We start from the raw sequence: 27,748 nt of genomic DNA, 5'->3' as shown, positions 1-27,748 counted from the left end.
GATGCCCTGCAAGGACAGCCATTGGCTCTTGTCTCAGACCTTCCCCAAGGTTCATGGTGGAGTGATTAACATTCAGTGTGTGACCTCTGTAGTGAGCTTCCTCCCACTACACCTAAAGAGTTTGACTAAGAGCTTAAATGTCACCACATCTGCTCTGGCTGACTAAGTCATGGTTAATTTTATTTCAGCACAAAAACGCCTAACAAGACTTGAGATCCATAGGACAAATTGATTGTGCTAGTCATCCTTATGAAGTTGTGATGGGAATATTTGGGGAAGTAGTCATACAAGAAAAAATTGTATAACTTTGCAGTAGTGGTGTGGTATTTGGTGATGTGAAGGCTTTGGAGAGGTGGGGTCATGGTGATGTCACAGAGTGCGTTTTTGCTTCTTGGTTATTATATTAGTTCATTGCTCATTTATTTGCTGCTTTGACAATGCGTAAAAGGTTGAATGTTAATGAATTCTGCCTATGAATTATCTAGCGGTGAAATTTGTATGCTTTGGCCCAGAGAAAATCATAAATTGAATTGTTCTAAAATTTATTCGGTGGTAGATGTGCTTGAACATTGAACAATGAAAGAATTACTGAGAGAGGAGTGCAGACGCAATCAGGCAAAAGTTTGGAAGGAGAGTAATCCGAGTTAAAAGCTTGAAAAGAGTGTAATCCGAGGTGGTGAAAAGCATGGAAGGAGAGTAATTTTGTTGCGAAAACTGTGTAATCAATAAAGCAAGATGGAAGAATAAAACACTTGGGGAAAAGTGAGGAAGGAAAGTGATCTGAATGGGGTAAAAGTCTGGAAATACAATGATCTGTACGGGTTAAGTGTGTGGAAGGAAAGTGATCTTATTGGGTAAAAGTGTGGAAGTAGAATAAGCAAAGTTGGTTACAAGTATGGAAGGAATGCAATCTGATTTGTGTAAAAATGTGTAATTGAGTAAGGCAAGATAGGTACACAATCCAAGTTTGATAAAAGTGTGGAAGTAAAGTGATTTGAAATGAGGAAAAGTGAGGAAGAAGAGTGATCTGAATTGGATAAAAGTAAGGAAGGAACGTGATCTGAAATGAGTGAAAGTGAGGAAGGAGGGTATCTGAATTGGATTAAAGTGTGGAAGGAAAGTGACCTGAAATGTATAAAAAAGTGTTGAGGAAGAGTGATCTGAATTGGATAGAAATATGGATGGGGAGTGATCTGAATTTGGTAAAAGTAAGGATGGAGAATGATCTGAAATGAGTAAAAGTGAGGAAGGAGAATCATGTGAATTGAATAAAAGTGTGAAGGAGAGTAGTCTGAATTGGGTTCTGGAGCTGAACTCCAGCTCACACATTGAACTCTGCTGCCAGCCATGAGCATTTCCAAGCCAGTGGTGTCATATCCATCAGCTGTGCTGGCTAATCACACTAACTGACTTCTCTTATGAAGACATCCCACTGAGGCCCAACGTCTCTGGGTACTCACTCACCTGCGCCAGGTGATGCCCTGCAAGGACAGCAATTGGCTCTTGTCTCAGACCTTCCCCAAGGTTCATGGTGAGTGAGTGATTAACACTCAGTGTGTGACCTCTGTAGTGAGCTTCCTCCCACTACACCTAAAGAGTTTGACTAAGAGCTTAAATGTCACCACATCTGCTCTGCCTGACTAAGTCATGGTTAATTTATTTTCAGCACAAAAACTGCCTAACAAGACTTGAGATCCATAGAACAAATTGATTGTGCTAGTCATCCTTATGAAGTTGTGATGGGAATATTTGGGGAAGTTAGTCATACAAGAAAAAATTGTATAACTTTGCAGTAGGGTGTGGTATTTGGTGATGTGAAGGCTTTGGAGAGGTGGGGTCATGGTGGTCACAGAGTGCGTTTGCTTCTTGGTATTTATTGTAGTTCATTGCCATTTATTTGCTGCTTTGACAATGCTGTAAAAGGTTGAATGTTAATGAATTCTGCCTATGAATTATCTAGCGGTGAAATTTGTATGCTTTGCCCAGAGAAAATCATAAATTGAATTGTTCTAAAATTTATTCGGTGGTAGATGTGCTTGAACATTGAACAATGAAAGAATTACTGAGAGAGGAGTGCAGACGCAATCAGGCAAAAGTTTGGAAGGAGAGTAATCCGAGTTAAAAAGCTTGAAAAGAGTGTAATCCGAGGTGGTGAAAAGCATGGAAGGAGAGTAATTTGTTGCGAAAAATGTGTAATTCAATAAAGCAAGATGGAAGAATAAAACAACTTGGGGAAAAGTGAGGAAGGAAAGTGATCTGAATGGGGTAAAGTCTGGAAATACAATGATCTGTACGGGTTAAGTGTGTGGAAGGAAAGTGATTTAATTGGGTAAAAGTGTGGAAGTAGAATAAGCAAAGTTGGTTACAAGTACGGAAGGAATGCAATCTGATTTGTGTAAAAATGTGTAATTGAGTAAGGCAAGATAGGTACACAATCCAACTTTGATAAAAGTGTGGAAGTAAAGTGATTTGAAATGAGGAAAAGTGAGGAAGAAGAGTGATCTGAATTGGATAAAAGTAAGGAAGGAACGTGATCTGAAATGAGTGAAAGTGAGGAAGAGGGTTATCTGAATTGGATTAAAGTGTGGAAGGAAAGTGACCTGAAATGTATAAAAAAGTGTGAGGAAGAGTGATCTGAATTGGATAGAAATATGGATGGGGAGTGATCTGAATTTGGTAAAAGTATGGATGGAGAATGATCTGAAATGAGTAAAAGTGAGGAAGGAGAATCATGTGAATTGAATAAAAGTGTGGAAGGAGAGTAGTCTGAATTGGGTTCTGGAGCTGAACTCCAGCTCACACATTGAACTCTGCTGCCAGCCATGAGCATTTCCAAACCAGGTGTCTATATCCATCAGCTGTGCTGGCTAATCACACTAACTGACTTCTCTTATGAAGACATCCACTGAGACCCAACGTCTCTGGGTACTCACTCACCTGCGCCAGGTGATCCCTGCAAGGACAGCAATTGGCTCTTGTCTCAGACCTTCCCAAGGTTCATGGTGGAGTGATTAACACTCAGTGTGTGACCTCTGTAGTGAGCTTCCTCCCACTACACCTAAAGAGTTTGACTAAGAGCTTAAATGTCACCACATCTGCTCTGCCTGACTAAGTCATGGTTAATTTTATTTTCAGCACAAAAACTGCCTAACAAGACTTGAGATCCATAGGACAAATTGATTGTGCTAGTCATCCTTATGAAGTTGTGATGGGAATATTTGGGGAAGTTAGTCATACAAGAAAAAATTGTATAACTTTGCAGTAGTGGGTGTGGTATTTGGTGATGTGAAGGCTTTGGAGAGGTGGGGTCATGGTGATGTCACAGAGTGCGTTTGCTTCTTGGTTATTTTATTGTAGTTCATTGCTCATTTATTTGCTGCTTTGACAATGCTGTAAAAGGTTGAATGTTAATGAATTCTGCCTATGAATTATCTAGCGGTGAAATTTGTATGCTTTGGCCCAGAGAAAATCATAAATTGAATTGTTCTAAATTTATTCGTGGTAGATGTGCTTGAACATTGAACAATGAAAGAATTACTGAGAGAGGAGTGCAGACGCAATCAGGCAAAAGTTTGGAAGGAGAGTAACGAGTTAAAAGCTTGAAAAGAGTGTAATCCGAGGTGGTGAAAAGCATGGAAGGAGAGTAATTGTTTGCGAAAACTGTGTAATTCAATAAAGCAAGATGGAAGAATAAAACAACTTGGGAAAAGTGAGGAAGGAAAGTGATCTGAATGGGGTAAAAGTCTGGAAATACAATGATCTGTACGGGTTAAGTGTGTGAAGGAAGTGATCTTAATTGGGTAAAAGTGTGGAAGTAGAATAAGCAAAGTTGGTTACAAGTATGGAAGGAATGCAATCTGATTTGTGTAAAAATGTGTAATTGAGTAAGGCAAATAGGTACACAATCCAAGTTTGATAAAAGTGTGGAAGTAAAGTGATTTGAAATGAGGAAAAGTGAGAAAGAAGAGTGATCTGAATTGGATAAAAGTAAGGAAGGAACGTGATCTGAAATGAGTGAAAGGAGGAAGGAGGGTTATCTGAATTGGATTAAAGTGTGGAAGGAAAGTGACCTGAAATGTATAAAAAAGTGTTGAGGAAGAGTGATCTGAATTGGATAGAATATGGATGGGGAGTGATCTGAATTTGGTAAAAGTATGGATGGAGAATGATCTGAAATGAGTAAAAGTGAGGAAGGAGAATCATGTGAATTGAATAAAAGTGTGAAGGAGAGTAGTCTTGAATTGGGTTCTGGAGCTGAACTCCAGCTCACACATTGAACTCTGCTGCCAGCCATGAGCATTTCCAAGCCAGTGGTGTCATATCCATCAGCTGTGCTGGCTATCACACTAACTGACTTCTCTTATGAAGACATCCCACTGAGGCCCAACGTCTCTGGGTACTCACTCACCTGCGCCAGGTGATGCCCTGCAAGGACAGCAATTGGCTCTTGTCTCAGACCTTCCCCAAGGTTCATGGTGGAGTGATTAACACTCAGTGTGTGACCTCTGTAGTGAGCTTCCTCCCACTACACCTAAAGAGTTTGACTAAGAGCTTAAATGTCACCACATCTGCTCTGCCTGACTAAGTCATTGTTAATTTTATTTTCAGCACAAAAACTGTAACAAAGACTTGAGATCCATAGAACAAATTGATTGTGCTAGTCATCCTTATGAAGTTGTGATGGGAATATTGGGGAAGTTAGTCATACAAGAGAAAATTGTATAACTTTGCAGTAGTGGGTGTGGTATTTGGTGATGTGAAGGCTTTGGAGAGGTGGGGTCATGGTGATGTCACAGAGTGCGTTTGCTTCTTGGTTATTTTATTGTAGTTCATTGCTCATTTATTTGCTGCTTTGACAATGCTGTAAAAGGTTGAATGTTAATGAATTCTGCCTATGAATTATCTAGCGGTGAAATTTGTATGCTTTGGCCCAGAGAAAATCATAAATTGAATTGTTCTAAAATTTATTCGGTGGTAGATGTGCTTGAACATTGAACAATGAAAGAATTACTGAGAGAGGAGTGCAGACGCAATCAGGCAAAAGTTTGGAAGGAGAGTAATCCGAGTTAAAAGCTTGAAAAGAGTGTAATCCGAGGTGGTGAAAAGCATGGAAGGAGAGTAATTTTGTTTGCGAAAACTGTGTAATTCAATAAAGCAAGATGGAAGAATAAAACAACTTGGGGAAAAGTGAGGAAGGAAAGTGATCTGAATGGGGTAAAAGTCTGGAAATACAATGATCTGTACGGGTTAAGTGTGTGGAAGGAAAGTGATCTTAATTGGGTAAAAGTGTGGAAGTAGAATAAGCAAAGTTGGTTACAAGTATGGAAGGAATGCAATCTGATTTGTGTAAAAATGTGTAATTGAGTAAGGCAAGATAGGTACACAATCCAAGTTTGATAAAAGTGTGGAAGTAAAGTGATTTGAAATGAGGAAAAGTGAGGAAGAAGAGTGATCTGAATTGGATAAAAGTAAGGAAGGAACGTGATCTGAAATGAGTGAAAGTGAGGAAGGAGGGTTATCTGAATTGGATTAAAGTGTGGAAGGAAAGTGACCTGAAATGTATAAAAAAGTGTTGAGGAAGAGTGATCTGAATTGGATAGAAATATGGATGGGGAGTGATCTGAATTTGGTAAAAGTATGGATGGAGAATGATCTGAAATGAGTAAAAGTGAGGAAGGAGAATCATGTGAATTGAATAAAAGTGTGGAAGGAGAGTAGTCTGAATTGGGTTCTGGAGCTGAACTCCAGCTCACACATTGAACTCTGCTGCCAGCCATGAGCATTTCCAAGCCAGTGGTGTCATATCCATCAGCTGTGCTGGCTAATCACACTAACTGACTTCTCTTATGAAGACATCCCACTGAGGCCCAACGTCTCTGGGTACTCACTCACCTGCGCCAGGTGATGCCCTGCAAGGACAGCAATTGGCTCTTGTCTCAGACCTTCCCCAAGGTTCATGGTGGAGTGATTAACACTCAGTGTGTGACCTCTGTAGTGAGCTTCCTCCCACTACACCTAAAGAGTTTGACTAAGAGCTTAAATGTCACCACATCTGCTCTGCCTGACTAAGTCATTGTTAATTTTATTTTCAGCACAAAAACTGCCTAACAAGACTTGAGATCCATAGAACAAATTGATTGTGCTAGTCATCCTTATGAAGTTGTGATGGGAATATTTGGGGAAGTTAGTCATACAAGAGAAATTGTATAACTTTGCAGTAGTGGGTGTGGTATTTGGTGATGTGAAGGCTTTGGAGAGGTGGGGTCATGGTGATGTCACAGAGTGCGTTTGCTTCTTGGTTATTTTATTGTAGTTCATTGCTCATTTATTTGCTGCTTGACAATGCTGTAAAAGGTTGAATGTTAATGAATTCTGCCTATGAATTATCTAGCGGTGAAATTTGTATGCTTTGGCCCAGAGAAAATCATAAATTGAATTGTTCTAAAATTTATTCGGTGGTAGATGTGCTTGAACATTGAACAATGAAAGAATTACTGAGAGAGGAGTGCAGACGCAATCAGGCAAAAGTTTGGAAGGAGAGTAATCGAGTTAAAAGCTTGAAAAGAGTGTAATCCGAGGTGGTGAAAAGCATGGAAGGAGAGTAATTTTGTTTGCGAAAACTGTGTAATTCAATAAAGCAAGATGGAAGAATAAAACAACTTGGGAAAAGTGAGGAAGGAAAGTGATCTGAATGGGGTAAAAGTCTGGAAATACAATGATCTGTACGGGTTAAGTGTGTGGAAGGAAAGTGATCTTAATTGGGTAAAAGTGTGGAAGTAGAATAAGCAAAGTTGGTTACAAGTATGGAAGGAATGCAATCTGATTTGTGTAAAAATGTGTAATTGAGTAAGGCAAGATAGGTACACAATCCAAGTTTGATAAAAGTGTGGAAGTAAAGTGATTTGAAATGAGGAAAAGTGAGGAAGAAGAGTGATCTGAATTGGATAAAAGTAAGGAAGGACGTGATCTGAAATGAGTGAAAGTGAGGAAGGAGGGTTATCTGAATTGGATTAAAGTGTGGAAGGAAAGTGACCTGAAATGTATAAAAAGTGTTGAGGAAGAGTGATCTGAATTGGATAGAAATATGGATGGGGAGTGATCTGAATTTGGTAAAAGTATGGATGGAGAATGATCTGAAATGAGTAAAAGTGAGGAAGGAGAATCATGTGAATTGAATAAAAGTGTGGAAGGAGAGTAGTCTGAATTGGGTTCTGGAGCTGAACTCCAGCTCACACATTGAACTCTGCTGCCAGCCATGAGCATTTCCAAGCCAGTGGTGTCATATCCATCAGCTGTGCTGGCTAATCACACTAACTGACTTCTCTTATGAAGACATCCCACTGAGGCCCAACGTCTCTGGGTACTCACTCACCTGCGCCAGGTGATGCCCTGCAAGGACAGCAATTGGCTCTTGTCTCAGACCTTCCCCAAGGTTCATGGTGGAGTGATTAACACTCAGTGTGTGACCTCTGTAGTGAGCTTCCTCCCACTACACCTAAAGAGTTTGACTAAGAGCTTAAATGTCACCACATCTGCTCTGCCTGACTAAGTCATTGTTAATTTTTTTTCAGCACAAAAACTGCCTAACAAGACTTGAGATCCATAGAACAAATTGATTGTGCTAGTCATCCTTATGAAGTTGTGATGGGAATATTTGGGGAAGTTAGTCATACAAGAGAAAATTGTATAACTTTGCAGTAGTGGGTGTGGTATTTGGTGATGTGAAGGCTTTGGAGAGGTGGGGTCATGGTGATGTCACAGAGTGCGTTTGCTTCTTGGTTATTTTATTGTAGTTCATTGCTCATTTATTTGCTGCTTTGACAATGCTGTAAAAGGTTGAATGTTATGAATTCTGCCTATGAAGTATCTAGCGGTGAAATTTGTATGCTTTGGCCCAGAGAAAATCATAAATTGAATTGTTCTAAAATTTATTCGGTGGTAGATGTGCTTGAACATTGAACAATGAAAGAATTACTGAGAGAGGAGTGCAGACGCAATCAGGCAAAAGTTTGGAAGGAGAGTAATCCGAGTTAAAAGCTTGAAAAGAGTGTAATCCGAGGTGGTGAAAAGCATGGAAGGAGAGTAATTTTGTTTGCGAAAAATGTGTAATTCAATAAAGCAAGATGGAAGAATAAAACAACTTGGGAAAAGTGAGGAAGGAAAGTGATCTGAATGGGGTAAAAGTCTGGAAATACAATGATCTGTACGGGTTAAGTGTGTGGAAGGAAAGTGATCTTAATTGGGTAAAAGTGTGGAAGTAGAATAAGCAAAGTTGGTTACAAGTATGGAAGGAATGCAATCTGATTTGTGTAAAAATGTGTAATTGAGTAAGGCAAGATAGGTACACAATCCAAGTTTGATAAAAGTGTGGAAGTAAAGTGATTTGAAATGAGGAAAAGTGAGGAAGAAGAGTGATCTGAATTGGAAAAAAGTAAGGAAGGAACGTGATCTGAAATGAGTGAAAGTGAGGAAGGAGGGTTATCTGAATTGGATTAAAGTGTGGAAGGAAAGTGACCTGAAATGTATAAAAAAGTGTTGAGGAAGAGTGATCTGAATTGGATAGAAATATGGATGGGGAGTGATCTGAATTTGGTAAAAGTATGGATGGAGAATGATCTGAAATGAGTAAAAGTGAGGAAGGAGAATCATGTGAATTGAATAAAAGTGTGGAAGGAGAGTAGTCTGAATTGGGTTCTGGAGCTGAACTCCAGCTCACACATTGAACTCTGCTGCCAGCCATGAGCATTTCCAAGCCAGTGGTGTCATATCCATCAGCTGTGCTGGCTAATCACACTAACTGACTTCTCTTATGAAGACATCCCACTGAGGCCCAACGTCTCTGGGTACTCACTCACCTGCGCCAGGTGATGCCCTGCAAGGACAGCAATTGGCTCTTGTCTCAGACCTTCCCCAAGGTTCATGGTGGAGTGATTAACACTCAGTGTGTGACCTCTGTAGTGAGCTTCCTCCCACTACACCTAAAGAGTTTGACTAAGAGCTTAAATGTCACCACATCTGCTCTGCCTGACTAAGTCATGGTTAATTTTATTTTCAGCACAAAAACTGCCTAACAAGACTTGAGATCCATAGAACAAATTGATTGTGCTAGTCATCCTTATGAAGTTGTGATGGGAATATTTGGGGAAGTTAGTCATACAAGAAAAAATTGTATAACTTTGCAGTAGTGGGTGTGGTATTTGGTGATGTGAAGGCTTTGGAGAGGTGGGGTCATGGTGATGTCACAGAGTGCGTTTGCTTCTTGGTTATTTTATTATAGTTCATTGCTCATTTATTTGCTGCTTTGACAATGCTGTAAAAGGTTGAATGTTAATGAATTCTGCCTATGAAGTATCTAGCGGTGAAATTTGTATGCTTTGGCCCAGAGAAAATCATAAATTGAATTGTTCTAAAATTTATTCGGTGGTAGATGTGCTTGAACATTGAACAATGAAAGAATTACTGAGAGAGGAGTGCAGACGCAATCAGGCAAAAGTTTGGAAGGAGAGTAATCCGAGTTAAAAGCTTGAAAAGAGTGTAATCCGAGGTGGTGAAAAGCATGGAAGGAGAGTAATTTTGTTTGCGAAAACTGTGTAATTCAATAAAGCAAGATGGAAGAATAAAACAACTTGGGGAAAAGTGAGGAAGGAAAGTGATCTGAATGGGGTAAAAGTCTGGAAATACAATGATCTGTACGGGTTAAGTGTGTGGAAGGAAAGTGATCTTAATTGGGTAAAAGTGTGGAAGTAGAATAAGCAAAGTTGGTTACAAGTATGGAAGGAATGCAATCTGATTTGTGTAAAAATGTGTAATTGAGTAAGGCAAGATAGGTACACAATCCAAGTTTGATAAAAGTGTGGAAGTAAAGTGATTTGAAATGAGGAAAAGTGAGGAAGAAGAGTGATCTGAATTGGATAAAAGTAAGGAAGGAACGTGATCTGAAATGAGTGAAAGTGAGGAAGGAGGGTTATCTGAATTGGATTAAAGTGTGGAAGGAAAGTGACCTGAAATGTATAAAAAAGTGTTGAGGAAGAGTGATCTGAATTGGATAGAAATATGGATGGGGAGTGATCTGAATTTGGTAAAAGTATGGATGGAGAATGATCTGAAATGAGTAAAAGTGAGGAAGGAGAATCATGTGAATTGAATAAAAGTGTGGAAAGAGAGTAGTCTGAATTGGGTTCTGGAGCTGAACTCCAGCTCACACATTGAACTCTGCTGCCAGCCATGAGCATTTCCAAGCCAGTGGTGTCATATCCATCAGCTGTGCTGGCTAATCACACTTGTAGCTGCCATCGAAGTCAGAATAAATAAATAAATAATAGATTAATAAATATTAGGTTAAAAAATATAGAGTTCATAAATACATACAGTGGGTTGCAAAAGTATTCATACCCCTTGAACTTTTCCATATTTTGTCACATTACAACCACAAACATAAATATATTTCACTGGAATTTAATGTGAAAGACCAACACAAGTGGTATACAATTGTGAAGTGGAAAGAAAATTATACATGAATCAAAACATTTTTTACAAATAAAAAACTAATAAGTGCGACGTGCAAAAGTATTCAGCCCCCTTTTCCCTGAGTGCAACCAATTGCATTCAGAAGTTGCCTGATGACTGCTAATGACTCAAAAGGGTCCACCTGTGTGTAATCTAATCTCAGTACAAATACAGCTGCTCCGTGACGGCCTCAGATGTTGGTTAAGAGAATATTGGGGAGCAAACAGCATCATGAAGTCCAAAGAACACACCAGACAGGTTAGGAATATGGTTTTGGAGAAGTTTAAAGCAGGCTTAGGTTATAAAAAGATTTCCCAAGCTTTGAACATCTCACGGAGCACTGTTCAATCCATCATCCGGAAATGGAAAGAGTATGGCACCACAGTAAACCTGCCAAGACAAGGCCGTCCACCTAAACTTACAGGCCGAACAAGGAGATCACTGATCAGAGAGGCAGCCAAGAGGCCCATGGTGACTCTGGATGAAATGCAGAGAGCCACAGCTCAGGTGGGGGAAACTGTCCACAGGACAACAATTAGTCGTGCACTACACAAATGTGGTCTTTATGGAAGAGTGGCAAGGAGAAAGCCATTGTTAAAAGAAAACCATAAGAAGTCCCGTTTGCAGTTTGCCAGAAGCCATGTTGAGGACACAGCAAACATGTGGAAGAAGGTGCTTTGGTCAGACGAGACCAAAATAGAACTTTTTGGCCACAATGCAAAATGCTATGCGTGGCGGAGAAATAACACTGCACATCACTCTGAAAACACCATCCCCACTGTCAAATATGGTGGTGGCAGCATCATGCTCTGGGGGTGCTTCTCTTCAGCAGGGACCGGGAAGTTGGTCAAAGTTGATGGGAAGATGGATGGAGCCAAATACAGGGCAATCTTGGAAGAAAACCTGTTGGAGTCAGCAAAAGATTTGAGACTGGGGCGGAGGTTCACCTTCCAGCAGGACAACGACCCTAAACATAAAGCCAGAGCTACAATGGAGTGGTTTAAAAAAAAGAATATTCATGTGTTAGAATGGCCCAGTCAAAGTCCAGACCTAAACCCAATCGAGAATCTGTGGCAAGATCTGAAAACTGCTGTTCACAAACGCTCTCCATCTAATCTGACTGAGCTTGAGCTGTTTTGCAAAGAAGAATGAAAAATATTTCAGTCACTAGATGTGCAAAGCTGGTAGAGACATACCCTAAAAGACTTGCAGCTGTAATTGCAGCAAAAGGTGGTTCCACAAAGTATTGACTCAGGGGGCTGAATACTTTTGCACGTCGCACTTATTAGTTTTTTATTTGTAAAAAATGTTTTGATTCATGTATAATTTTCTTTCCACTTCACAATTGTATACCACTTTGTGTTGGTCTTTCACATAAAATTCCAGTGAAATATATTTATGTTTGTGGTTGTAATGTGACAATATGTGGAAAAGTTCAAGGGGTATGAATACTTTTACAACCCACTGTACATTTCTAGTAAAATAGTTAAATATTAGAAGCATAATTTCATATATTTCATGTATATTGTTTGTTTTGATAGGGGGGAACCAAAGTTTGCTGCCGCGGGTTGATAGGGTGTTACTTTTGAGGGTCATACTTGTAACATGCTGGACCAACCTAGCAGGCAGACACCTTGCTGATTCCTCTGCCTAAGATCAGCAATGATTAAGGAAGATTGGATAAAGTGCATAGTGCGTTTAAGGACTGAAGATTTCTAATTTTCTCTCAAGGGAAAGCGGCCAATGAGGTACATTTAATGTTTTCTGTTACTGTAATTTTGTAAGAGTGTAAAGATGTAATGTGACGAATTTCATGTAACAGTACGGTCGCGTTGTTCCTTTGAAGTCTTTGTGTGGAAATAAGTTGTTTTTTTGTTTTTTCTTTCTGTATGTCTTAACAGTTCTCACGGCACACTATCATGCTTTGTGTGATTAAAGCCCGTAATACAAAGAACGACTTGGTTTCGTGATCTCGACTTGAGAGTGAATTATAGTGAGAACTCAGCCACCGCGACACGAGGGGAGAGCGTGAACAGCAGCCAGCAAGGAGCCTGCGCGCGCGTGCATCTCTCGTCGTCGGAGCTGTGAAGATGTGCGAGGTTTCGGCGGAGCCACTCGTCAAAGGACAGTATGCAACCTGCCGGTAACCTAAGCGAGTTGTGTGGTTATGCCAACGAGAAGCACGTTTGAGCTAAGTTAAATGTGAACACGTGTGGTAGCCTCTACAACTGCTTATAGGACTCTTTAAGTTTGAAGATTCAGTCGGACCGATTGCACTCGCCATAAAGATATTTTCAAGGACTTGCATATTTCATTAAGGAATGCTTGCTAAGTTTGAAGTGTAACTAAGGTTTAATATGATAACTTTTCTGATTATTCTATATTTCTTGCCTTTGATGTTCACATGTGTATAGGTTAATGTTTAGCAACATTAAGTAATTCTGAGAAGTATTTAGTTTAAAGGAGTACTATGGTATTTGCCTATTTTCAGTGATTCTAAGTTTAAAGAGTGCTCTCATTTAATATTCATCTGACACAAGTCTACGTGTATCTTGCCATATAGGGCATTTAATCTATCACTTTACATTCAAGCTGGTGTGATCTAACTGCAATATTATTATTTCATTTATTATTTGCCTATAGTTATTAGCCTTATTACTACATTATTAATACTTTATATTTTTTATACTTTTACGTTTCAAATTCACAGAATAGCCTTTGAACATAGGCCACTGAAGGATAATGCGTGTAACTGATTTTGAAAATAGTTTCAAGGGTAAAACTTACTTTGATTTACAAGCTAATTTAATTTAAGCTATTTAAGGCTCCTTAAGGTTACTTATTAAACTCAGTTTAATTCTTAAAATACTAAAATGGCTGATATTGCAACTGAAATGCAAGACCCAGAAGTTCCTCATGAAGAAGAAGAGGAGTCTGTTCATGATGAACCTTTAGAAGAAAACCCTGCACAGGAAGTTGAAGTGAATACAGAAACTGATGTTACTGAGGACAAGAGAAAAAGAAGATTTACTGAAAAGGGTCAGGAGCTGCACAATGAAAAATTAAAGAAATTTCAACGCAATTTTGACAAAACATACGAGAAATGGAAAGTTCTTGCCAAAGAGGCTAAAAAAGCACTCTCCTTACCCAACACAACCAAGGTTCTACATGAACACCAAATTCAAATTCACACTGCTGATCTCGAAGTAAAGGAACACTATGAGGATGTTCGCAAATGCAGTGTCCGACGTCGGGTAGACACCTGTGATGCTGTATCAAAACAGCTGATTGAACGACTACATGTTCTACAGGGTGAAGACACAGATAAGCATTTACCCACTGTACGAGCACCATGGGGTAACACTGGCTCAGTGTTTTCATGTCAAGAAGACCAAGTGTCCATGTTGAGCCGCCCAGTCTATGGACGTGTTTCAAAACGCTCAAGCGTGTCCTCCACAAAGAAGCAGGAGGCAGAAGCAGAGCTTGCTGCAACTAAAGCTACCTTGAAGGTTCTAGCAGAAATGGAACAGGAAGAAAAGGAGCTTGAAAGGCTTGAGGCTGAGAATAGAAGGCAGCTAGCACAGCAAGAAGCAGAAAATGCTGAAAGACATAAGTTACTGGAAGAGAAGCGCAGACAGTTAAAACGTTTGGAAGCAACTAAAAGAATGAATGCTTCAAGGGCAAGACTTCAAGTCTACGAACAAGACGTAGGCTCAGATGAAGAAATATCAGATCTTCTTCATAACCATAACCTGCCTCCACTTAAAGCTAATGCCCTTCCAAGGTACAGCATGCCTTCACAGTCTGCCAGTAAGCTCCCCACCACGACCTATGAAGTCCCAAAGCCTAGTTTTCAAGTTGCTCGCCCCACTTTTCACGATAACAGCACAACAATGCTTGCTGAAGCGATAGCAGAGTCCATAAATACAAGCCGTCTTCCAGTGCCAGAGCCACCGATCTTTAGCGGAGACCCAATAAGATACAAGGACTGGAAAATGTCATTCCTAACCCTTATAGGCCTGGAAGAACATTCCCGTAAATGAAAAGATTTACTACCTCCGCAAGTATGTCACAGGAGCAGCGAAGAAAGCAATTGAGAGTTATCTCCTGGTACTGAGGAAGCCTATTATTCCGCATGGGAAATATTAGAAGAACGATACGGCAACTCCTTTGTGGTCGCTAAGGCTTTCCGCGACAAGCTGAATTCGTGGACAAAGATTGGACCCAAAGACAGTGTTGAGCTGAGAGAATTTGCAGACTTTCTGCGAGGCTGTCAAGCAGCTATGAGTCATATTAAGAGTCTCGAAGTCCTAAACGACTGCAGTGAAAATCAAAGAATCCTTAGCAAGCTCCCTGACTGGCTCACTGCCAGGTGGAACAGAAAGGTAATGGAATTCGAAGAAGAAACACAAGACTTTCCTAGTTTCCACACCTTTGTTGAATTTGTGTCTAGAGAAGCCAAGATAGCTTGCAATCCGATGACTTCGCTTCATGCTCTGAAGAGTGGTGATGCTGAAAGGGCAAAGCCGTCTAAGGTCTGCAATGTCGGTGCAAAGGTGCTAGCAAGTGCATCTGAAGAGAAGCCAGATGTTGAAGGACAAAGGGGCAATGCTAAGGGATGCATGTTTTGTGAGAAGACAAACCATAGCATTCAGACATGTCGGAAGTTAATAGAGAAGCCTATCAAAGAGCGAGTTAAGTATGTGCAAACAAAGAAATTGTGTTTTGCATGTCTAAGGCCAGGACACCACTCAAAGAGCTGCGAGAAGAGAAGTGTTTGCAATGTGTGCACGGGGAGGCATCCCACATGTCTGCATGAAGACCGTGCCAAGGCGGATGAAAAGGTCCAAGCTGATGGACAAAATGAGAGTGGGAAACCCTCGAAAGGAAAAGAAAAGCCTAAAGAGCAGAAACATGGTGACACAGAATCCACAACTACTGAAGTAACAAGCACAGCTATGTCTAACCAAGTCATGCACAATAGGAACAGCACATATGCATCCACAATAGTGCCAGTTTGGCTGTCAACAACAAGAAACCCAGATGCTGAAGTTCTGGTATACGCTCTTCTAGATAATCAGAGCGATAGCACCTTCATCTTACAAGAAAGAGCAGAGACTCTCGATACACAGATGGAGCCCGTGCAATTAAAGCTTTCCACTCTAGCATCCAAGCGGACTGTAATCCCAAGTCACAAGCTAGTTGGGTTGCAGGTCAGAGGGTTTTACTCCTCCAAGAAAATCCCTCTTCCTGTGACTTATTCGCGAGACTTTATCCCTGCTAGTCTAAGTCACATTCCCACATCCAAGACAGCAAGAGCATGGTCTCACTTAGAGCACCTTGCTGAAGAGATTGCTCCTCTGATAGACTGCGACGTTGGCCTGCTCATAGGATACAATTGTTCTCAAGCCCTGTTGCCAAGAGAAATTGTATCAGGCAAAGATGACGAGCCGTTCGCAGTAAGGACAGATCTTGGCTGGAGCATCGTTGGCTGTGTTGACTATGGAGATGCCATCGGAAGCAGCCACAGAATCATTGTGAAACAAGTCACACCAAGTCTACAGTCATCTAGTGACCTAACGAATCAAGTTCAGTACATATGCAGAACCCAAGTCAAGGAAGTCATTGTTCCGACTGATGTGCTGAAAGTGCTTGAATCCGACTTCAGCGAGAGAAACGTGGAAGATGCCCATTTCTCTCAGGATGACCTTCTCTTCATCACAAAAATGGAGAAGGGCATAAAGACACAAGCGAATGGACAGCGGGAAATGCCATTGCCATTTAAAGAAGACAAGCCGTGTCTGCCTAACAACCTGAAGTGTGCACATCATCGTCTCCGGTGTCTGAAAAGGAGATTTGAGAAAGACAAGCAGTACCACAAGGACTACGTTGCATTCATGAGCGACATCATATCCTGTGGAGATGCTGAGAAGGTCCCGGAAAGTGAATTCCAACGGGGTTCTTGCTGGTACATTCCGCACCACGGAGTCTACCATCATCAGAAACCAGGGAAGATCCGTGTGGTGTTTGACTGTTCAGCCAAGTTCGAAGGAGTATCACTTAACGACCATCTACTCACTGGACCCGAGTTGACCAATACTTTGATAGGCGTCCTCTGTCGGTTCAGGAAGGGCCCAGTAGCTGTTATGTGCGATATTGAGTTTCGGGTCACAGCAGAACATCAGGACTACCTCAGGTTCCTGTGGTGGGACAACGGGGATATCGAGTCAGAGCCATCAGTTTACCGAATGAAAGTGCACCTATTCGGTGCAGCCTCGTCACCTGGCTGTGCGAACTACGGCCTCAAACACGTTGCCGCACAAGGACAAGGTCGATTCAGTGAAGCAACAATCCACTTCATCGAAAGAAACTTTTACGTCGATGATGGCCTGATAAGTGTATCAACGCCGGAAGAAGCCATAAAGTTGGTTGCTGAAGCCAGACAGCTCTGCAGCTCTGGAAGGTTGCGCATCCACAAGTTTGTTTCCAATTGCCGAGAGGTGCTTGCATCCCTCCCGAAGGAAGAGTGTGCAGATGCGTCAAAGGGTCAAGACCTGGCTCTGGGTGAACCCCAGATGGAGAGAGCGCTAGGTGTGAAATGGTGCGTCACATCAGACCACTTCAGCTTCCGAGTGGTGGTGGACGAACGCCCACTTTCTAGAAGAGGAGTGTTGTCAACTGTGGCCTCCATCTTCGACCCCTTGGGCTTTGTCGCTCCCTTCATTCTGATCGGGAAGCAAATACTTCAACGAATGTGTCAAGGTCAGATGGGATGATCCGCTGCCAGACGATCTGAGACCACGGTGGGAGTCCTGGCTCCTGGACTTGAAGAACCTGGCAGATGTCAAGATTCAGCGATGTTATCTCCCATCAGAGTTCAAGCAAGTCCAAAGGTATGAACTCCATCACTTCTCCGATGCGAGCGTCCTGGGGTATGGAGAATGTACTTACCTGCGGGTAATCAGCAAAACAGGACAAATCCACTGCTCCTTAGTGATGGGCAAAGCCCGAGTGGCCCCGACTAAGGTCACAACTGTGCCAAGACTCGAGCTCTCGGCAGCTGTTGTAGCTGTACGTATGAGTGACATGCTCAGAAAGGAGCTAGAAATAGATGCTCAAGAAGTCTTTTGGACGGACTCAAAGGTTGTCCTTGGATACGTGAACAATGATGCAAGAAGATTCCATGTGTTTGTGGCAAATCGCATCCAGCGGATTAAGGACAGCACCAGGCCAGATCAGTGGAGACACGTGAGCTCAGAAGACAACCCCGCCGATCATGCGTCGAGAGGCCTGCGGGCACAGGAGCTCATTGCCTCCAACTGGTTCTCTGGTCCTGATTTTCTCCGGTGTGAAGAACTTCCCAGTGGAAATGTTGAGGTGGAAGATGTAGCAGTAGAAGACCCTGAAGTGCGCAATGTCTTCGTACACAAGGCTTCAGCTACAGAAGTTTTGCTTCTGGATCGCTTCCTTAAGTTCTCCTGCTGGACAAGATTAGTCAAGGCCATTGCTCGTCTCATGCGACTTACTGAGGAGCTGAAAGGTTCAGTCCCAAGAACAAATGAAGCCACAAGTCTGGTGGAAAGGAGTGATGCTGAGGCTACAATCATCAGTCTTGTTCAGAGAGAAGCTTTCGCAGAAGAAATCCAAACCCTCCAACATAGGAAGGAGCTTGTTAAGACAAGTAAGCTACACAAACTGAACCCTTTCCTTGACGAACAGGGAATCCTCAGGGTGGGAGGTCGGCTGACGCATGCTGATTTGCACCATCACATCAAGCATCCAGCTGTTTTACCTGCCAAAGGTCACGTAACAAGACTGCTCATACAGCATTATCATCAACAAGTACAACATCAGGGACGTGGCATTACAGTCAACGAGCTACGAGCCAATGGATTTTGGATACTCGGATGTAGTCATGCCGTGTCATCCTGTATTAAAAAGTGTGTCAAGTGCAGAAGGTTTAGAAGGTCTACAGAGCATCAGCTAATGGAAGAAACACCTCCATTTACGTATTGCGGAATAGACTGCTTCGGACCGTTCTATGTTAAGGATGGAAGGAAGGAGTCGAAGCATTACGGCCTGCTGTTCACTTGCTTATGCTCTCGTGCAGTTCATATAGAGCTTCTTGAAGAGATGACCACAAACTTTTTCATCATTGCTCTCCGTGCCTTCATAGCCATACGTGGTAACGTTCGACAACTCCGCTGCGATCAAGGCACCAATTTCGTCGGTGCCAGGCGCGAGTTCATAGAGGCCTTGAAGGAGATGGATCAAGAACGCCTAAAGATACTGGGCTGTGAGTTTGTCATGAATCCGCCATCAGCAAGCCACATGGGTGGTGCCTGGGAAAGGCAGATTCGGACAATAAGAAGTGTGCTTACATCTATCCTGGATCAGTCCTCTAATCGACTCGATACTTCATCATTGAGGACATACTTCTATGAAGTAATGGCAATCATTAACAGTCGACCATTAACGGCTCACTTACTGAACGATCCTATGGGACCACAGCCTCTTTCACCTAATCATATACTGACAATGAAGTCCTCTATCATTCTTCCACCACCTGGAAAGTTTGAAAGAGAAGACCTCTACCTTCGGAAGAGGTGGCGCAAGGTCCAATACTTAGCCAACGAGTTTTGGTCCAGATGGCGCAAGGAATATCTGCTGAACTTACAACCGCGTCAGAAATGGCAACAAAAGCGCAGAAATGCTAAGGTCAATGATATAGTGATTGTGCAAGATGACACTGCCCCAAGAACCGAGTGGAAGTTGGCAAAGGTCACAAAGGTCTATCCTGCAGAAGATGGTTGCGTAAGGAAACTGCAACTGCTGATCAGTGATTCAACTTTGGATAAAGAAGGGAAACGCATTGGGAAGCCAGTGTACTTGGAGAGACCCATCCATAAGACGGTCACCCTGATTGAAGCCGTTTGATGCTGCCAAGTTTTTCTTGTAATGTGTCTTGTCAGCTAGGGCTAGCCTAGTATGTAGGTTTGAGTAAAATCACAAGTGATTTGGTGGGAGTGTAGCTGCCATCGAAGTCAGAATAAATATTAGGTTAAAAAATATAGAGTTCATAAATACATACATTTCTAGTAAAATAGTTAAATATTAGAAGCATAATTTCATATATTTCCTGTATATTGTTTGTTTTGATAGGGGGGAACCAAAGTTTGCTGCCGCGGGTTGATAGGGTGTTACTTTTGAGGGTCATACTTGTAACATGCTGGACCAACCTAGCAGGCAGACACCTTGCTGATTCCTCTGCCTAAGATCAGCAATGATTAAGGAAGATTGGATAAAGTGCATAGTGCGTTTAAGGACTGAAGATTTCTAATTTTCTCTCAAGGGAAAGCGGCCAATGAGGTACATTTAATGTTTTCTGTTACTGTAATTTTGTAAGAGTGTAAAGATGTAATGTGACGAATTTCATGTAACAGTACGGTCGCGTTGTTCCTTTGAAGTCTCTGTGTGGAAATAAGTTGTTTTTTTGTTTTTTCTTTCTGTATGTCTTAACAGTTCTCACGGCACACTATCATGCTTTGTGTGATTAAAGCCCGTAATACAAAGAACGACTTGGTTTCGTGATCTCGACTTGAGAGTGAATTATACATCCTTTCTCTATAACAGCTACCAACGGAGCCATGAAAGTTAGCAGAGAACTTGCTGCAATTGATGATTATTCACAGATGCATTTCAGTCGAACTCCAGAAAGAGCACTTCATCACTCAGTGTACAATGAAACATAAACAAATGGACATTAAGACCATGCATGTGGGCTAAAATCCTTCAGCCGTGTCACCGTGAAGCAGGTATGTCCAGTCCTGTATGCAGAGAGCAGACTTGCTTACAAGCTTTCATTTCAAACAAAGCCGGAGATGGAACGTTGAGGTGTTGGACGACGGACAGTGACTGACTGACTGAAGAAGTTGAAGGAGGTGCAAAGAATGAGCTGCTTGTTTTGAGTAAAAATCTTTACACACACAAACCCTTGCCATGCCAGGCTCTCCTGCTGCAGATGCGATCAATTAAGCAAAATTTGTGAGGTGCATTCCTGCTTGTTTTGAATGAAATAAAATACAAAAACTTCGGCTATATCACCCCTCACCCCTTAGCATTTGTGAGCTTGAAAAAATCTTTTTCGCTCCCGTGCAGTCCCTGGTGGTCTAGTGGCTAGGATTCGGCGCTCTCACCGCCGCGGCCCGGGTTCGATTCCCGGTCAGGGAAGTCGTCTGTTTCTTGCTGCCAAAAACATATCCTAAATGACCTGTCGGCTTGCGGTCCTGCTTCTTTGGCATCTAACTAAAACGTGAAGTCCTTCGAGCCGGATTTGAACCAGCGACCTAAGGATGGCCATTTGCAACATCTACAGTCCTCCGCTCTACCAACTGAGCTATCGAGGGTACACAGTGTGCCTGTCTGGGCTCCATCTTTCATGGGATATGCTTGAAATTCTGCCACACGCCAACACGCGACCCTGCCACTTTCACAGATTCTGGCTTTTGGCCAGATTCCCTAGAATGCAAGGCATCCTTTCTCTATAACAGCTACCAACGGAGCCATGAAAGTTAGCAGAGAACTTGCTGCAATTGATGATTATTCACAGATGCATTTCAGTCGAACTCCAGAAAGAGCACTTCATCACTCAGTGTACAATGATACATAAACGAATGGACATTAAGACCATGCATGTGGGCTAAAATCCTTCAGCCGTGTCACCGTGAAGCAGGTATGTCCAGTCCTGTATGCAGAGAGCAGACTTGCTTACAAGCTTTCATTTCAAACAAAGCCGGAGATGGAACGTTGAGGTGTTGGACGACTGACACTGACTGACTGACTGAAGAAGTTGAAGGAGGTGCAAAGAATGAGCTGCTTGTTTTGAGTAAAAATCTTTACACACACAAACCCTTGCCATGCCAGGCTCTCCTGCTGCAGATGCGATCAATTAAGCATAATTTGTGAGGTGCATTCCTGCTTGTTTTGAATGAAATAAAATACAAAAACTTCGGCTATATCACCCCTCACCCCTTAGCATTTGTGAGCTTGAAAAAATCTTTTTCGCTCCCGTGCAGTCCCTGGTGGTCTAGTGGCTAGGATTCGGCGCTCTCACCGCCGCGGCCCGGGTTCGATTCCCGGTCAGGGAAGTCGTCTTTTTCTTGCTGCCAAAAACATATCCTAAATGACCTGTCGGCTTGCGCTCCTGCTTCTTTGGCATCTAACTAAAACGTGAAGTCCTTCGAGCCGGATTTGAACCAGCGACCTAAGGATGGCCATTTGCAACATCTACAGTCCTCCGCTCTACCAACTGAGCTATCGAAGGTACACAGTGTGCCTGTCTGGGCTCCATCTTTCATGGGATATGCTTGAAATTCTGCCACACGCCAACACGCGACCCTGCGACTTTCACAGATTCTGGCTTTTGGCCAGATTCCCTAGAATGCAAGGCATCCTTTCTCTATAACAGCTACCAACGGAGCCATGAAAGTTAGCAGAGAACTTGCTGCAATTGATGATTATTCACAGATGCATTTCAGTCGAACTCCAGAAAGAGCACTTCATCACTCAGTGTACAATGATACATAAACGAATGGACATTAAGACCATGCATGTGGGCTAAAATCCTTCAGCCGTGTCACCGTGAAGCAGGTATGTCCAGTCCTGTATGCAGAGAGCAGACTTGCTTACAAGCTTTCATTTCAAACAAAGCCGGAGATGGAACGTTGAGGTGTTGGACGACTGACACTGACTGACTGACTGAAGAAGTTGAAGGAGGTGCAAAGAATGAGCTGCTTGTTTTGAGTAAAAATCTTTACACACACAAACCCTTGCCATGCCAGGCTCTCCTGCTGCAGATGCGATCAATTAAGGTAAATTTGTGAGGTGCATTCCTGCTTGTTTTGAATGAAATAAAATACAAAAACTTCGGCTATATCACCCCTCACCCCTTAGCATTTGTGAGCTTGAAAAAATCTTTTTCGCTCCCGTGCAGTCCCTGGTGGTCTAGTGGCTAGGATTCGGCGCTCTCACCGCCGCGGCCCGGGTTCGATTCCCGGTCAGGGAAGTCGTCTGTTTCTTGCTGCCAAAAACATATCCTAAATGACCTGTCGGCTTGCGTCCTGCTTCTTTGGCATCTAACTAAAACGTGAAGTCCTTCGAGCCGGATTTGAACCAGCGACCTAAGGATGGCCATTTGCAACATCTACAGTCCTCCGCTCTACCAACTGAGCTATCGAAGGTACACAGTGTGCCTGTCTGGGCTCCATCTTTCATGGGATATGCTTGAAATTCTGCCACACGCCAACACGCGACCCTGCGACTTTCACAGATTCTGGCTTTTGGCCAGATTCCCTAGAATGCAAGGCATCCTTTCTCTATAACAGCTACCAACGGAGCCATGAAAGTTAGCAGAGAACTTGCTGCCAATGATGATTATTCACAGATGCATTTCAGTCGAACTCCAGAAAGAGCACTTCATCACTCAGTGTACAATGATACATAAACGAATGGACATTAAGACCATGCATGTGGGCTAAAATCCTTCAGCCGTGTCACCGTGAAGCAGGTATGTCCAGTCCTGTATGCAGAGAGCAGACTTGCTTACAAGCTTTCATTTCAAACAAAGCCGGAGATGGAACGTTGAGGTGTTGGACGACTGACACTGACTGACTGACTGAAGAAGTTGAAGGAGGTGCAAAGAATGAGCTGCTTGTTTTGAGTAAAAATCTTTACACACACAAACCCTTGCCATGCAGGGCTCTCCTGCTGCAGATGCGATCAATTAAGGTAAATTTGTGAGGTGCATTCCTGCTTGTTTTGAATGAAATAAAATACAAAAACTTCGGCTATATCACCCCTCACCCCTTAGCATTTGTGAGCTTGAAAAAATCTTTTTCGCTCCCATGCAGTCCCTGGTGGTCTAGTGGCTAGGATTCGGCGCTCTCACCGCCGCGGCCCGGGTTCGATTCCCGGTCAGGGAAGTCGTCTGTTTCTTGCTGCCAAAAACATATCCTAAATGACCTGTCGGCTTGCGGTCCTGCTTCTTTGGCATCTAACTAAAACGTGAAGTCCTTCGAGCCGGATTTGAACCAGCGACCTAAGGATGGCCATTTGCAACATCTACAGTCCTCCGCTCTACCAACTGAGCTATCGAAGGTACACAGTGTGCCTGTCTGGGCTCCATCTTTCATGGGATATGCTTGAAATTCTGCCACACGCCAACACGCGACCCTGCGACTTTCACAGATTCTGGCTTTTGGCCAGATTCCCTAGAATGCAAGGCATCCTTTCTCTATAACAGCTACCAACGGAGCCATGAAAGTTAGCAGAGAACTTGCTGCAATTGATGATTATTCACAGATGCATTTCAGTCGAACTCCAGAAAGAGCACTTCATCACTCAGTGTACAATGATACATAAACGAATGGACATTAAGACCATGCATGTGGGCTAAAGTCCTTCAGCCGTGTCACCGTGAAGCAGGTATGTCCAGTCCTGTATGCAGAGAGCAGACTTGCTTACAAGCTTTCATTTCAAACAAAGCCGGAGATGGAACGTTGAGGTGTTGGACGACTGACACTGACTGACTGAAGAAGTTGAAGGAGGTGCAAAGAATGAGCTGCTTGTTTTGAGTAAAAATCTTTACACACACAAACCCTTGCCATGCCAGGCTCTCCTGCTGCAGATGCGATCAATTAAGCTAAATTTGTGAGGTGCATTCCTGCTTGTTTTGAATGAAATAAAATACAAAAACTTCGGCTATATCACCCCTCACCCCTTAGCATTTGTGAGCTTGAAAAAATCTTTTTCGCTCCCGTGCAGTCCCTGGTGGTCTAGTGGCTAGGATTCGGCGCTCTCACCGCCGCGGCCCGGGTTCGATTCCCGGTCAGGGAAGTCGTCTTTTTCTTGCTGCCAAAAACATATCCTAAATGACCTGTCGGCTTGCGCTCCTGCTTCTTTGGCATCTAACTAAAACGTGAAGTCCTTCGAGCCGGATTTGAACCAGCGACCTAAGGATGGCCATTTGCAACATCTACAGTCCTCCGCTCTACCAACTGAGCTATCGAAGGTACACAGTGTGCCTGTCTGGGCTCCATCTTTCATGGGATATGCTTGAAATTCTGCCACACGCCAACACGCGACCCTGCCACTTTCACAGATTCTGGCTTTTGGCCAGATTCCCTAGAATGCAAGGCATCCTTTCTCTATAACAGCTACCAACGGAGCCATGAAAGTTAGCAGAGAACTTGCTGCAATTGATGATTATTCACAGATGCATTTCAGTCAGACAGATGCGATCAATTAAGCTAAATTTGTGAGGTGCATTTCTGCTTGTTTTGAATGAAATAAAATACAAAAACTTCGGCTATATCACCCCTCACCCCTTAGCATTTGTGAGCTTCAGCCGTGCAGTCCCTGGTGGTCTAGTGTCTAGGATTCGGCGCTCTCACCGCTGCGGCCCAGGTTTTTGACTATCTGCACAGCATTTTTGCCTGCATCTGTGCTGTGCAGGCCAAGTAGAGCATGCAGATAAACGTATGAATGAACATGCCTGATGGCATTTTCCATGCAGCCGGGGTGTCCTAGCCAACGTTGAGCACCAAGCAAGTGCGCCCTTAGACTGGAGATGGTTCCCCCTGTAGCGCAATGAAGGGGAATTAGCTCAAATGTTAGAGTGCTTGCTTAGCATGCGAGAGGTAGCAGGATCGGTGCTTGCACTCTCTAGGGTGGGCTGCTTTTTCAGCCTCCCTCCCGATGACGATGTTGAAGAAAGCTGCTGGAGATCCGTTTTCTTTTTTGGAGTTCAGCCACCCAGAGGCTACTGCCCTTTGCAGAATATTTGAGAGCCACTGTGGGTGGAACTCCGTGGTTCTTCACAAAAAAACAGCTTAAAAAAATTCAATTGGTATGATTCAGGCTGACCAGTTGATTGTTTTCAGCTGTTTTTGCCCACCTGACTCGGTCAAGCAGGTTTCTCCTCCACAACATCCAGAGGATTCAACCCTTTCTCTCTGGGGACGTCTCCCAGTTCACCTAATTCTAATCTTGTCATCTCAAGGCTTGACTACTGCAACTCACTCCTAGCTGGTCTTCCTTTGCGGCCCATCAGGCCTTTGCAACCGATCCAGAATTCAGCAGCACGGCTTGTCTTCAGTCTTCCTGAGTTCATTCATGTCTCTGCACTGCTGCTTTCCCTGCAATGGCTTCCTGTAGCTTCCCCTATCAGATTTAAAGCCCTGATGCTTGCCTATACAGCCCAAAAGGGACCAGACCCTCCCTACTTTACGGCAGCAGTCAATACTCCATGTGAACCTCAAGCCCTCGGAGCTTCAAGTAAAGCTCAGCTTGTCCCGCCATCTTTATAGACGCGCATCAAGACAAGCATCAAGACCCTTCTCTGTCCTGGCGCCCGGGTGGTGGAATGAACTTCCACAGGCTGTCCGAATAGCAGACTCTCTGGTGGTCTTGAAATGCAAGCTGAAGACCCATCTCTTTTCAAAGCGCTTAAGCAAACATTAATATAAGTACTGATTGGAATGCATTGTATTGCGCTTATGCTATGTTTAACTGTCTACTTTTCTTCCTAGGTATTAGCGCTGGCTTTTGTGTCTGGCAGAATCTGAGCTGACAGGTAGTTTACATGCTAAGCTATTTGTACTAGCTAGCTAGGCTACATTCTCTGAGTAGACAACAAAGCACTTTTAAGAGTAAGAGCATCCACTAAACGCTGTAAATGTGAATGACACCAAGAAAATTGACTTAGTGGCCCATATGGTGCTCAAACCCCCCCCCGCACTTGTCTGTCATTTTTCATCCCTTGTTCCTACCATACAGTCCCCCTCATTTTTATCCACACCCTAGCCATATTATTTCTTTTTCCTGGAAGCCACCAACCAGCATTAACTGACTTGGGGCAGGTGCCCAGGTCTATTTCATAGCCATACTGACCCGCACTCCTCTATGTGTTATTTTTTCATCCCTTTTTCCTCCCATTGACTCCAACAACTAGCAGCCATTTGGCAAACTTCAAAACAACAATTGAGTACACACACATAGTGCCAGACAAACATTTAGCATTAAGCCTAAGCTGTGCAGCCAGTAATTAATTTATTATAATTATTAATAATCAATTAATTTAATTTAGTTTTTTATGGCCTCCAATATGACACCATTTATTAGCTGCAAAACAAGGTGTCCAGTTTTTAAACATTTAGTCATTTTAAAAGTTTAGCTACACTCTTTAAAAAAGTTCTTCAAGGGCTCTTTAGGAAAGGCAATCTTTCTGTTTAAAACCATACATTCTATATAGATCCATTTCATACTTCAGTGGTTTTTTGCATAGTGAAACGGTTCCTCAGACTGATGGAGAAGTTGTTGAATATGGTTCCATATAGCACCAAAAAGAGTGTCACAAGCCTGACGTGACAACAGCAGAACCCTTTTTGGTCCTGCATAGAACCATTTCAAAAGGTTCTATATAGAACCACACACTCTCCATCAGTCTGAAGAGCCATTTCATAATGCAACGTTAAGCATGAAATACTTCTATGTAGAATTCAGTGTTCCCTTTAATAAAGAATCCATCTTTTTATGTGTGTGCTTTAAATGTGAGGTTTCTGTTATATTGTCCATCCTCTGTTATGTGTGTTTATGTAAATATAAGGTAAGGTGTGTTTTCAGATCGTGTTCAACCTGTCCAGCAGCATAGAGTTTGCCTACATGTCGCTCTTCTTCTTAGCATCATTTTCTCAGGTGAGAATAAACCTTTCTAAGAATAAATCTCTCTGAGAGGCTCAGAGACTGCTTTTAACCGGTAGAGGGCGATAAAGGGCAGCTCAGGCAGACCGTCTCACACACACACACACACACACACACACACACACACACACACACACACACACACACACACAAAGTTTCCAGCAACATCTGATGAAGCTATTCAAATAAGTCTTTAAAAATAGGTTTCTTGTCATAACAGAGGATTAATTATTAAGAGATCGTCCTTAAAGGGGAACTTTAAACTTTTTTTCCAGAATTCTACACAACTACATGGATCATTGTCATTCAGAGTGGTTTGGTGTGAAACGTTGTGTTCTAGAGAAACTTACACAGTCAGCATTGCTCACAGTGGTGGTGATAGGAACCAGACATCTCCCTCACAGAAAGTTATTACATGAAATGTTTGGATGTGCACTGCCTGATGTCTGACACGTAGGTTCACTACAGTATGGTATGGAGCCCC

The 27,748-nt window shown here is 42.8% G+C and overlaps 10 non-coding genes across 10 annotated transcripts; 5 read left to right on the top strand and 5 right to left on the bottom strand.

Moving 5' to 3' along the window:
* The first annotated feature begins 20,664 nt into the window (after nt 1-20,664).
* On the top strand, nt 20,665-20,736 carry trnae-cuc. The gene has a single exon. It is a non-coding gene; the product is annotated as a tRNA-Glu (tRNA).
* An 88-nt stretch (nt 20,737-20,824) lies between these two features.
* On the bottom strand, nt 20,825-20,912 carry trnay-gua. The gene is given in 2 exon segments: nt 20,825-20,860; nt 20,876-20,912. It is a non-coding gene; the product is annotated as a tRNA-Tyr (tRNA).
* Nucleotides 20,913-21,581: 669 nt separating this feature from the next.
* On the top strand, nt 21,582-21,653 carry trnae-cuc. The gene has a single exon. It is a non-coding gene; the product is annotated as a tRNA-Glu (tRNA).
* Nucleotides 21,654-21,741: 88 nt separating this feature from the next.
* Nucleotides 21,742-21,829, bottom strand: trnaf-gaa. The gene is given in 2 exon segments: nt 21,742-21,777; nt 21,793-21,829. It is a non-coding gene; the product is annotated as a tRNA-Tyr (tRNA).
* Nucleotides 21,830-22,498: 669 nt separating this feature from the next.
* On the top strand, nt 22,499-22,570 carry trnae-cuc. Its single transcript has one exon. It is a non-coding gene; the product is annotated as a tRNA-Glu (tRNA).
* An 87-nt stretch (nt 22,571-22,657) lies between these two features.
* On the bottom strand, nt 22,658-22,745 carry trnay-gua. The gene is given in 2 exon segments: nt 22,658-22,693; nt 22,709-22,745. It is a non-coding gene; the product is annotated as a tRNA-Tyr (tRNA).
* Nucleotides 22,746-23,414: 669 nt separating this feature from the next.
* Nucleotides 23,415-23,486, top strand: trnae-cuc. The gene has a single exon. It is a non-coding gene; the product is annotated as a tRNA-Glu (tRNA).
* Nucleotides 23,487-23,574: 88 nt separating this feature from the next.
* On the bottom strand, nt 23,575-23,662 carry trnay-gua. Its single transcript is given in 2 exon segments — nt 23,575-23,610; nt 23,626-23,662. It is a non-coding gene; the product is annotated as a tRNA-Tyr (tRNA).
* A 665-nt stretch (nt 23,663-24,327) lies between these two features.
* On the top strand, nt 24,328-24,399 carry trnae-cuc. Its single transcript has one exon. It is a non-coding gene; the product is annotated as a tRNA-Glu (tRNA).
* Nucleotides 24,400-24,487: 88 nt separating this feature from the next.
* trnay-gua lies at nt 24,488-24,575 on the bottom strand. The gene is given in 2 exon segments: nt 24,488-24,523; nt 24,539-24,575. It is a non-coding gene; the product is annotated as a tRNA-Tyr (tRNA).
* Nucleotides 24,576-27,748: the final 3,173 nt, after the last annotated feature.

The sequence above is a fragment of the Pygocentrus nattereri genome, chromosome 16 (genome assembly GCF_015220715.1).
Source record: "Pygocentrus nattereri isolate fPygNat1 chromosome 16, fPygNat1.pri, whole genome shotgun sequence".
Classification (NCBI taxonomy): Eukaryota; Metazoa; Chordata; class Actinopteri; order Characiformes; family Serrasalmidae; genus Pygocentrus; species Pygocentrus nattereri.
The sequence above is the reverse complement of the archived record's forward strand: the minus strand, read 5'-3'. Positions and strand labels throughout refer to the sequence as shown.